At 25.5% G+C, this 12,881-nt stretch overlaps 1 protein-coding gene across 1 annotated transcript in view; it reads right to left on the bottom strand.

Annotated features, from left to right (window-relative positions):
- Nucleotides 1–11,539, bottom strand: part of LOC112597382 (neuropeptide CCHamide-1 receptor-like) — a 114,151-nt gene extending 102,612 nt beyond the window's left edge. Inside the window, exon 1 of the mRNA XM_025343417.1 lies at nt 11,275–11,539. The gene's annotated coding sequence lies outside the window, so the exon portion shown is untranslated. The remainder of the gene's footprint in view (nt 1–11,274) is intronic.
- Nucleotides 11,540–12,881: the final 1,342 nt, after the last annotated feature.

Raw genomic sequence — 12,881 nt, 5'->3', positions numbered from 1 at the left:
GGATGACTGTGTAATCGTCTGACCTCGTGAGAATTGCATAACATGACGCACTCCTTGTTATAATTGCTTAGCATTTTTAAGTTAGCTTTTATTATTTTATGTATACGGTAACAAAAATATTAAATCATTTTATTTATTGGTATAAATACACTAGTAGTTTGTAATGGTTTTGAACGTTTTATAATTTTACATTAATTTAATGTTTTCTTTCCCATACGAACCTATTGGCTCTTATACAACAAAAAAAAAAAAATTAATATATACGATGAATTTCAAGGATAACCAAACACTGTGTATATAAAATATTTATTTACCGAGGACATTTTCAAATTTTTTATTATTTTATATTCCTAATCTGAATATCAAAATAATTTGTATAAAAGTATCTCCGAACACACACACACACACACACACATAAAAAAGTTTATTTCATAAATTGTATTATTGTTTCTGAAAAGTAATGTAGTAGGTACTATAACTACGCTACAAGTAGTAAGTAATCATAACTTGTGGATGGCATATTTTAGAAGTTTAGGTTGTGTTATTGGTACTTCTTGTTTAGTTTAGTTTAAAAATAATAGTTTTGATTACTCCAATCTCCTCACCGAAATAAATGAAAACACTAAACGACTAATATATGTATATATATACAATATATATAAATGTATAATGTCCTACCTACATATCATAAGTATAAAACTGAAATGCTTTTTAATATTCAACGCTTTAAAAAATATAATATTACAATATATAACAGATTTCGTAAGGAGTATAAGAACTGTCAACACTGTATACTATTATATTTTATTAACGGCGATGACCATGACGTACAGTTTGAACAATAGTTTACTTATAGGTGTATACTTATATACCTAATACATATAAAATACCTACAATAAACCTATTATAATAACGATCACATATCCTGTTTGGCCTTGTGACTGATCAAATACCTTACAGAAAAATTCAATTTTTTTTTTTTTTTGTTTTTTGTAAAACTTTTAAAATGAAACAAATAATTATAATATTGATTGCCCTAATAATGAGTGTCGTATCATTACCTATTTTGCGAGTCATGATTTAAAATAACGGATGATTAATATCAACTGAACTTATGTATATAATTGTCCACACTTATGGTTTTCCTTCGTCAAATTATAAGTTATAACATCTTATAAAATATTGTGTTCGAGTTCCTACACACCAAACTACCGTACATCGTTTGAGTATCGCTATTAATTAGATTTATAGATGAAGCATCGTTTGCAGTGCAACCGTCCGGCGTCCACTCCACATAAAATGATTGGAGTGATTGTGTCGTGATTATCGAACATAATTTTCACACTTGAATATTATATTTTAATTATAATAATAGAACTGAAAAATATTACTAGTATGAGTCTCAAAAATCCGAGTTGATTATCAACTTTCGGCTTAAAATATATAATAAACCTATATAATATATATTATAATTATGAATATTATACGAAAAAAATAAACTCGAACGATGATCGGCATACACGATAATATTTAATATAAAACAAGTTTTAACTATTAACTAAAGCGTTTTATAATAATTATTATGTAAGAGCCTGTACTATAATAATTACTAAAAAATATTATCTATTTTAATTGCCACTAGTTTTTGTCTGCGAAACTGAACTTATCATAAATCAGATAAAATTTATGGATAATTTATAATTATACGTAATATTTGAATCGCTATTAAACTGAGTAAATGATTATATTTTAGCATCTTCCATTATTTTAATATGTAGGTGCATGTAAATGATTGATAATTGAGATTTTTAATTTTGTTAAATTATTTTCCATTATTAGATTTTCAAATATTATATTCGATAATCGCATAACAACAAAATATTAATATTGTTTTTGCAAGAAAAACAATCTGTATTTTTTAAATAAAATATTTATAAAACTATAAAAGTAGAAGAAAAAAACACAAACATTATTAAAATTAAAACAAAAGTTTAAACAACTAATAATACTTTTGTTGATACTTAATAATGATTTTAGTCTAATGAAAGGGTAATAATGTAAATATATTATTAGTCATAAGAGTGCGCAGAACTTATTGTCAGAGGAAATAGAATGTATATATATATATATATATATTATAATTTAATATTATTTTAATTATTAGTTAATTCAATTAATATTAGTAATGGAAATATATTACTTTGATATTAGCGCGCAATTTCGGTTGAATTACCTCCACGGCATAAACCATCGGGACAGCCGCGTATCTATAAATACTTATTATAACCATGATGGTATTGCTTGAAGTATACGCAAAGTTGGACAACACAAAAACATCGTACATTGGGCGTGTAATGTTTACATGTTATTTATTGTATAAAATTATATTATAATATTTTTATAAAACTATAATCGCAAAGATGTTTGCCTGCAAGAGGGGCAACTGCCCACCCTAACACCCCTCACATGAACACGCTTATGTTTTTAGTTGTTTAGTGGTTAAATGGGTATTTTTTCATAAAAGATTTAAGTAAACACTATTCATAAATATATTTTATGAAAATTTGTAAAATAAACAAGGAATAAATAAGTACATTCTGTTATTTTAATTATTCAAACAGTCGTCACATGTATTATTAAGTACTATAGTATATTGTACATTTGTCTTTAAAAGCAGAATAGCATTATTGTATAGTTTTTTTCTTTGCCTTTCAGCATTCTTTTTTCTACAGCTGCTGAAGATTTGCTATTTTTTTGAGTACTAAACTAATATTTTAATAATTTTATTAAATATCAAGTATTTTATTATTATTTCTAATAATATATATTGTGTAATATAACTATACTCAGTAATTTCTTAACAAGTAAGCAAATCTAGTAACTAATGGATTCTTACCGTGAAAAAATAAATATTTTAATAACTTTGTAACATATACTATGCATTTAAACTTCGATATATACCTTATACTTTTAAAATAATTATAATAAAAATTGTTTCGACGAAATGCAAAAAAAAAAGAAAAAATTATAATTATTAACTATATTAAAATATGTCATATTAATTTAATTTCTAAATTGTAATAACACTAATAAGTAATAACAACTAATTATACGGGTACCTATGTATAAGTGCACTCGCCAAAAATAAATGTTTTAATGTGGTTACGACATTGGGGTTAGAGTGTTGCTCAGGTAATGTTTAAGGTTAATAAAATTCAATAATGATATTAATAAAAAGACAATTATAAAGAAAACTTTACGGAAGCTCAAATAAACTGTTAGTTTTTTTGAAAATTATTAAAATACACTGTTATTACTTATCAAATACATATTATATTATTATAATTGTCTTACGTAAACAAAATTTGCATCACAAAAACTTCAACAGTATTGCATTAAAATGTATAAATAAACTACCAAAACTTAAATTTTAAGTACAAAATAAATACCAATTATATTTTATAATTTTTTTTTTATTTTACGATTTCGCTTTGATCAATTATATCTAAACAGAATATATTGACAGCACATTTTATTGCCACAAATAGAAATCGATTATTCAGAAATTTAACAGAATTGTATTATTTTATTTGGTAATATAAGTAAATATTATATATAGGTACCTAAATATAATTAAGTGACAAATGCATATACATTTTAGATCTATGCTTAAGTCGGTAAGCATAATTATTGTATTTTACACAGGATCCTTTTATACTCTTACAAGAGTTGATTATCCATATTTTTATGTGTAGATTAATAATTTAAAAAGTATGTAGGTAACTATTAATATGATAAAATTTAAATAACGGTTTTAGTTTTTCAAAATTTTGACTAATTTACAGAAAATTACAATGTAGGTAATTAATTTATGTGATACATGCATAGGATCAGATTTGAAAACTGTATAGTATCTAAAAGGATATTAGGTAAATGACGTGTAAATTTTATTTTAATAATAAGATATGATACTTTATAAGATTTTTTGATAAACACTTTTTTTTTTTTTTATAAACGACACTGTTAAAATGAACAGCAATTTGATAGGTACGTAGGTATAGTAAATCATGAATCCTTTGAATGCCAATCTATTTTAAATAGATTTCTAAATTTAACAACCTTTTGATTTTGAGCGGTGAGTCGAAAGTGCTTTTAGTTTCACAGTGATGTAATTTTAATACAATAAAACCTCATACATAGTTTCAAACACATTCAATATTACAAGTTGAATACTTACAGATTTTATTACAAATACAAACTTACCAAATATTTCACAAAAACCTCAACAAAAAACTAACTCAGTTCCCAAACGGTTTTTAAACACGTAATATTTTATTATTACTTTAAATTACTTTAATAGTAAATTTCACTTTTCACTTTTTAATAGCTTAATATTATTTTTATTAAATAAATATACCTTTTTACATTTTGTTAAGTTTTTAACTACGTATAAAAAAGGACTTATATATTATCTTATATTATTTACAAAATATTTTTATGAAAATTAATAATACTGAATATCACTAAAAATTTTTTGATATTTCGATTTTAGTTTAAATATGTTATGACAATGTTGATTAAAGTTATATAATTTTTAAAAGCACAAAGTAAAATGTTATAGTAATTATTTGTTGACAATTTTAAATGTATAATTTATATAAAAACTAAGTATTACAGATAGATTTAATTTGTTTTATAATTAAATTGCAATTATTGGCAAAGCTTTATTTATATCTAATTACATACTGTTATTTTCAGAAAAAATATTTATTAATTTTTATTCTATAACTTTTTTAATTTTACAGCTGGATTTAATATATATATATATATATATATAAAATAAAATATTTTTATACATCAATATAATGGTGTACTTCAAAGTATTGACCTATACACTATACAGTGTTCTAAATAAATCGAAACGACAGCAGACGGTTAGAAGACAATTAAAATGATTGCATTATAGATAGTAATCAAAACCATTTTGAAATTTCTATTAAAATTGCATTTCAGTATTTCTCGTGAACTACGGTTATTACAATCTACATTTTAGGAAAAGTTGCCTGGATGAAACTTCCGGGCTCAGAAAACATTGAACACACCGTAAAAGACGATTAATCACAATACAGCCCGACAGTGAACACTTACTATTAAAAATACATACAATGTGTACATTTCCCGCGAACGCTCTGAAGTATTATATTGATTTCGTTTTAACACGATCGCGTTTATGTGACTGTCACGTTATCCCGTGGGTCCATCGGACCGCAACTCTATGTAAGCATAACAGGTTAAGGGGTTATGTATTATATCTAACAATTAGTACTTAAATAGTTTAATCAGTTTAGCTATGCCGACGATACTGCAGAACTTGTTCTAAAGTCACACAATTTGTGATGCTCGTGTGAGTACACGAAAATACTTGTTTTCAGTGAAAACCAAGTTGATACAATAAGCACCCGTACACATAATTCCGTATAATATAGTGTTGCATAACAAATAAAACATTTTGCAATGTGTTTTGAATGTATTGTAATATGGATTAAATATTAAAATGAATCCAGTGAGCAGAATAGCTTACTCACACAAATCCTGAAGTGGAAACTATCATAAAAAAAAACTATAGGTATACCCACATGTGTTTTTGCGAAATAAATTTCACCAACCACAAATTATAAATAAACAACCAATCATCAAAATTTCCACCCGTACACACCAAATTTAATTTTAAACAACGCAGTAAAACATGAATCATTGCGGGGTGGCTTTCAATTAAATTATGAAATTAAAGTTACTTCTCGTGATCAGTTAGAAAATCGGCAATTTTGATATCGACTTTTTGTTAAGTTGAATAGTTACTGACTGACACACGTAGATTTAAGTTTAGTTTACTTCCACCACTTACTGACCATCTATGTAGTATTTACGTACACTTTTTAAAATTATATTTCATATGCTAGATTACCAGTCCTTTTATTAGCTGATTTTTTTCATCAACAAACTTAAATTATCTTATAATACGTATGACATTTTAAAAATTTGTCGATATTAACGAAATACTATTTCAAAATGTCTGTTGTTTTTGAGATTTTTTTTAAAAAATAATGGAGAAAATAAGCTAAATCTACTTTTTATTTATTTTTTAACATTAATCATAATATTTAGGTACCATTTAATTATTAAATAAAAAATAATAACTTAATCAATTAATATTAAATTTTGGTCATAAAACTTTGTTACTATATAAAAGAAAAATGTGTTTTATTAAATCACATGTTTATAAAACCACCGTTAATTTAAATTAAGAAAACGTAACATTTTAAATTGAATAAAGTACATATTTTTTTTTTTTTTTTTTTTGATGAGGTTCAAATAATACGAGCTCAATAGTAGGTTAAGTGTTAATTACTTTTAAATCGTAATACAATTACCACGGACCGTAACTACCGGGGAAATTCTCGGGGACAGCTGGTTATGTTTAAGGATGAATATTTTCCCCGAATGTCCTTATCTTTAAATATTCAAATTTAATAACATATTCGTATTATTACAACAATAATTATTACAACTAATTTTTAAATGTAATTTAATCAGAGAGAGTTAATTAATGAAAGGACCTAAAGTATCTTCTAAAGTTTTATGACTCACACAATTTTATTATAGAAATAAATATAAGCTATAAGAGACTGGTTAAATTGACTACAACGGTATGTCATTTTTTTTTTTTTTTTTTAGTAAAAGAAGACTAAAAATAAGGATTGTTTCTTTAACACATACAATTTTAATTCATTTATAGGTATCAATGTATCATACAAAACATAATTGAAGGAGTATCGAGCATCGCAAGCGAAGTTCACTTAGAAGAAAATATTTTTTTCATTCTTCTTGGTCGATAACTCCTATGCTATAAAATAGAGACAAAAGCTTACACTTTCTGTACGAAATAGTTATTACTGCACATAATTGCTCAGTAAGATAATAGATTAGATTTTTTTTCAACAATAAATCGTAGCAAAAAACTTAAAAACGGATACTGAATAACATACATATTATTATTATTATTATTTATTTTATATTATTATATTATTACTCTTGTATTGACAAAAGGTGCAACCACTTTCGACAACGTATTTTTACTAATTTGCTATTAATGAAATAGTTATTGACAGATGTTATTACCAATGTCTATGTTATGTTTTATAATGTTTTCGAAAAAATAAAACAGTAAAGCGAAATATATTTTAACATACGAAACGCGTAGTGAAAGGGTTTCTACCGTAGGTGACTGATCATATTATTAATAGGTAACTAGCTATCTCCGTGAATTTCATTGTTCGTAAAAAATGCATCCGTGTTAAATTTAGTTGTCTAATATTAACATTTAGCGTAATGCGTGTGGATAAATATAGTTTTTGGTTTTTTGATTAGGTGTATAGATGATATTCCCGAAATATTAACTTAACATAACTATCTAAAAACAACGAAAAAATTTTATACTGTTATACTTCTTATTCACTAAAATAGTAATTTTTAATAATAATAATTAGTGTCAATTATGAAAATAAATATATATATATATAAGTATTTGCTAATTATTTAAAAAATTAATAACTCAATTTTTCATTAACTTTTAGATCTAGAAACAGGGTTAAACCTATTCTGTGATGTACTCTTTCATTTAATTCATTAAAAAAAAAATCAAAATCAGATGAGTAGAGTTTCATAGAATATGCGTGACAAAAATTTCCGTTTTCACATTTATATTTATAATTTATATATAATATATATAGAAACGCATTCGTGTGGATATGTTTAAGACCGTTTAAAATTAAATTGAATATGCTTTTTCGATGTTTTATCATTAGTTGATAATAATCCTGTGCATGCAAAATTGTTGTTTCGACACGAATGTTTTATATTCAAAAATAAATGTATATACATATAAGCCTCGGAAATAATTCGTAACATTGAATGATAACTTTTTTAACGACTCTTGTTCCCACTAATCGGAGTTTCCATCATTCCGTATAACAATTTTTTGATTTACTAAACGCAAAAATACTAAGGTATCTGCGATATCCTTTGATTGGCACATTTTCAGTTGATTTTTCATAATAATTAAACACTGTAGTATACATTCTGATAACGAAATATGAATTAAAATTGCATCTACATTATCATATAACATAATTTGGTAGTTGTGTGTCTATCTAAAATTTTAATATTGCAAATTGTACAAAACTAAATAACGTATAATACAATTACTATATTATAAAGTTTATTCTGATGTATAAAAATTAAAATTATAACGCGTTGTTTGTTAATCTCTTATTAACTATACCTAAAATATCCCTTTCAATCATTATCAGTTACCTTTATGTCATAAAAAAAAACATGGTTAGTATAATATATTCTGTACATGTATTACTTAATAGTAAAAAAAATCCTCGTAATACATAATATTTTGAAAACTTGACGCCCCTGCTCATGAGTCATGATAAGTACAAGGTGATTATGAATTCAAAATTAGAATTTTATAAGAAAATGCGGAATTCCTGATTTCTAACTACCTTTATATTATACACTAAGTAATTCGAATAACTAACATATCAATTACAGTAGAGCTTCCATAGTCTAGACCCCTGATAATCCGGTGAACGCGATAATCCAGACGGCATAAGTCCATCAATTGTTCGTAAATACATTTGTAGTTAGTTCGGAATTTTTCAAAAAAAAAAAAAATTATTGACTACTATACTTAAGTTTTATTATTATCAACATTTTTTTTTTTTTGTAATTCATTATGTTAAAGTTATTTATTACTTTTGTAATTTAAAGTGCAATAAATATAAAAGTGATGGAATTAAAAATAAAAATCTTAGTCATTTGAGTAGATAATCTTAAAAATCCTTCGGTAGTCCAAACTATGCTCGGTCTGAATTTGCCTGGATTATCGAGACTTAACTGTATAAGTGTTGTAGCAAAAACAGGTAAAGATACTTAAATGTTTTAGTTTTATTATTTGATTTCCATGTGATTAAAATTCAATTACGACTTAAGTATTAGTAGTTCTAAATGGTATTACCATGTCAATTTTGAAGATAAGCAAAAAGTTTAAAAGTACTTAAAAAAATGTCTTTACGAGAAAAATTATGACTCATTAATCATGTTATAGAAAATTTATATAGTTATGAATTATGATTGTCCATTGTTTTTCAGTTTGAACATACTGTACTTTTTCAAGCTTTATAAATTATAGCATAAAAATAATTAATGTTTTTGGAAAACGTAATTACTCTAATAAAATTAATAACTATTGGACTCAAAGTATGGTTTTAAGCTTTGGTAAACTGTTTTATTATTTTAAATAATTTAATAATTAATCAAAAATGTTTAGAACAATTTTTTATGGCATTTTAAAGTTTGAATAGCAATAATTTTTTTCGTGTTGTGAATTATTACGTACGTAGTGACACAAATTAAAGTCCAATGATTTTATCGTGTACACTTTTTTTGATACTTCTAAAATTGTAATGACTAATTACAATCCTATATTTAATATTTGTTGTGTCATGATATAATAATATAAAAATAATAATTTACTATAATATTTAATCTACGAGGTTATAAATTATTATCAACCACCTTGGTTTAGAGTGTTTAGACTACTTACGTACGAAATAAATCAAAAAACAAGCAATATTAATTTGTTAATTTAACCGTTAATCATTTATTTTTCAAATAATATATTCGAAATCTATACCACTTTTCAGCCTATAAAAGTTTAAAAGTAAAAAAAAAATGACGTTTAACAATGATTCTTATGTTTATTAATATTAAAAAAATATATATTGATTGAGATTAAATTTGGTTTTTAATAACGCTCAAATCACATAGCTTACTATTGCAATTTTAAATCAATAATTACTAACAGCTAAAAAAAAAAAAAAAAAAAAAAATGAATTAAATTATAACAAAAATTAGTGCATCTAATATAAGAATAAATATGTTTCAAATATTTTTAAAAATTATATTTAAATATTTTAAATTATGCCAAAGACAATTTTGTATTTGATATCCAATACGTAATAAAAATGTTTTAAATTGTTCCCAAGTTATTGGTATTTGTATACATATTTTCAGATAGGAGATTCAATTTCTCACAACCTAAGTTATTCCAACTTTTTATACCCCTTCTACTTTGAAATAAATCAACCTAATCCTCGTTTTGGTATAGATTTTTATTACCAATGTCTCCCATGTTGGTATATTTATGCACGTTTTGATCTCTATAAGTAAATGCGTGCTTTAGGCAAGAATTATTCTTACAGAAAATTCGTTACTCCATTGAACCACCGATTGATAAGATGTTAGTTCTTAGATTTAAATTATTATTATTTAGAGTGAGAAGTAAAATTCAACTCTAGTAAAATTACTTGGATTGCTAATCTAAATTTAAAAAAAAATAACTGTTGACTAAGTTAATATTTTACAATATATTATGTATTCATGTGCTTAGTTAAAAATGTTTTAACATTAATATTATGTATCGTATACATCTCGATATTACATTATTATATAACATAATTTATATTAAAATCTTATTTCCTATTTATTTTATGAAAATATGTAAACCGTGAACAACTTTTATTTGTAAACTGTGATACGAGTACTAGGTACATCAATACACTGATAGCATTTTTTTTATAAAACTAGTTAAAATTATGATTAAATACATATCAATTGAGTTCAGAAATATTAGCTTTTACTTGCCAAATATTAATTGTAATTTATCAAAATTAAGTCGAATATGTATTACAATTCGTGTAATCAAACTGATTGTAGACAATCAAAAAAGTAGATACTTACATAAAATTTTAGGCTTATAATTATTGTATAGTTTATATTTTAAATTAAGATCAAAAACATTAAAAACACTCTTATCGTTATTTTTTTTTTTTTATTATTATTATGCAATACATACTTTTAATCATCTCAGTTACTTAAATCAAGCATAATATAATGTGCATTATTATATTATAATTATTTAGCTAGACGTTTGTGTGCTTAATATTTTTTTTTTTTGGCACATTAATGTTCTAAATTCGGCCGAGTAACAACACATAGATTAAACATAGTATGACGATGGCGATCGTGCCATTAATTACGTATTTTTATTTTCAGATTAAACGAGCGATTGCCTATACCCAATAACGTATCTACACTATGGGTGGCGTTTAAAATGTCATATCACTTTATACGAGCTTTACTCACCTGGACAATCTTTTGCGTAGCGTTTGCTCAGAAATAGACGATTGACATTCGAGTAAAGTATATTATATTGTTCGAAACGGTATTATAAACCTTTATCCCGACGTCATTAAAACCGGACGCGCGTGATAGTGTTTTTCGTATTTACTCGGTGCCCAGATAAAATGCGTTTTCCGAATTTTCCGTTATTCCGATCGCCGTTCGAATACCAATACGTCCGCCGACCACACTGCACACCGCGACGCTACACAGCGGTATACACGACTCGTCGCCGCCGCGGTACGGTTTCAACCATGTGGGATGACTGTTGTGATAACGTAACCGAAGCGGCTGATTCAGCCGCCGCTCGTTTTCCGATTGCCCACGACTGCTGACCGAAACGCCCCAAACGTTACCGGTCAGAAACGATCCGTACGCTACCTGACCGAATTCTGCCGTTGTTGCTCGGTACTCGATGAACGGATAAGGTAATACCATAAAAATATCATAATACATCAATTACCATGCATAATGTTGTTGTGATGTACGAATGCATAACGTTACGAATGCTTAACGGCGCAGTGACGTAACCTGCCAGAGGCACTCGAGAGTTCGTCGCAGCACCGGTGACTAGACACAAAAAGTGGGGAGAAAAGTGTTTATAGTAGTATATTTTTTTTTTAAATATTATGTGATTTAACAATTGAAAACACGGTTATATTTAATATTAATTTGATATTTCACGAACTTGTGACAAGTAACGACGATCGTGAATAATAATAATACATGTCACCAATTCAAACTAAACGTGTACGGAGTACCTACCTACTTATGATAGGTAACTTACTAAAAATTCAGAATTGTTAATTTAAACTTGAAAGTGTTTATGCGTATCTACCATGAAAATACCAAAGGTAGGTATAAATGTAAGACATATTTTCAAACCACAAGTTATGTACCTAACGGTTTCACTCAAAACACTAATATGTATGTACTTATATATTGTGCTGCCTAATATAGTTTGTCTCCACGTCTCCACAAAACGATGTACATAATATAACCAGCTATGGATTATTAATTAAAGACGCCGGGGGCAAAACAAATTTGACGCCTACTTGCCACAGTTTCTAAAATAATTTATATTTTAATATACTATACATCAATAATTCAAATTTAAATGTTTATAATGTAGTTAATAAAAAAAAACAATACTTTTATTATGAAAAATAGAATTAAAAATATTGAGCACTATTCATTAACAAATGGAATATTATTTTCTTATTTAGTATTTAACAATGAAGTAAAACAATCAAAATATTATAAACTTTTCTAATCATAAAACAAAAGCAATAATCAGTTGCCGAGATGTACACCTAATAAAAAAAAAAAAGTATTAAAAACTAACACAAATTTATTTTAATATTACAATTTTAGATCAATTTTTTTCTGATAACCTTTCTAAAAAAGTTATTTTGTTCATTTACTGGTAAGCACGCACCCATTGTATAGTTTCAATTTCAAATGTTTCAATAGTATGTGAATTGCTTTTAAAATCTTAAAAATAATAAGAATTTAAAAAAGTATTTAATAAAAACAAATGTATTTTATAAACTTTATGATTGGTTTTCATA

Source organism: Melanaphis sacchari, unplaced genomic scaffold (genome assembly GCF_002803265.2).
Source record: "Melanaphis sacchari strain LSU unplaced genomic scaffold, SCAv2.0 Contig40_pilon_pilon, whole genome shotgun sequence".
NCBI lineage: Eukaryota > Metazoa > Arthropoda > Insecta > Hemiptera > Aphididae > Melanaphis > Melanaphis sacchari.
The sequence above is the reverse complement of the archived record's forward strand: the minus strand, read 5'-3'. Positions and strand labels throughout refer to the sequence as shown.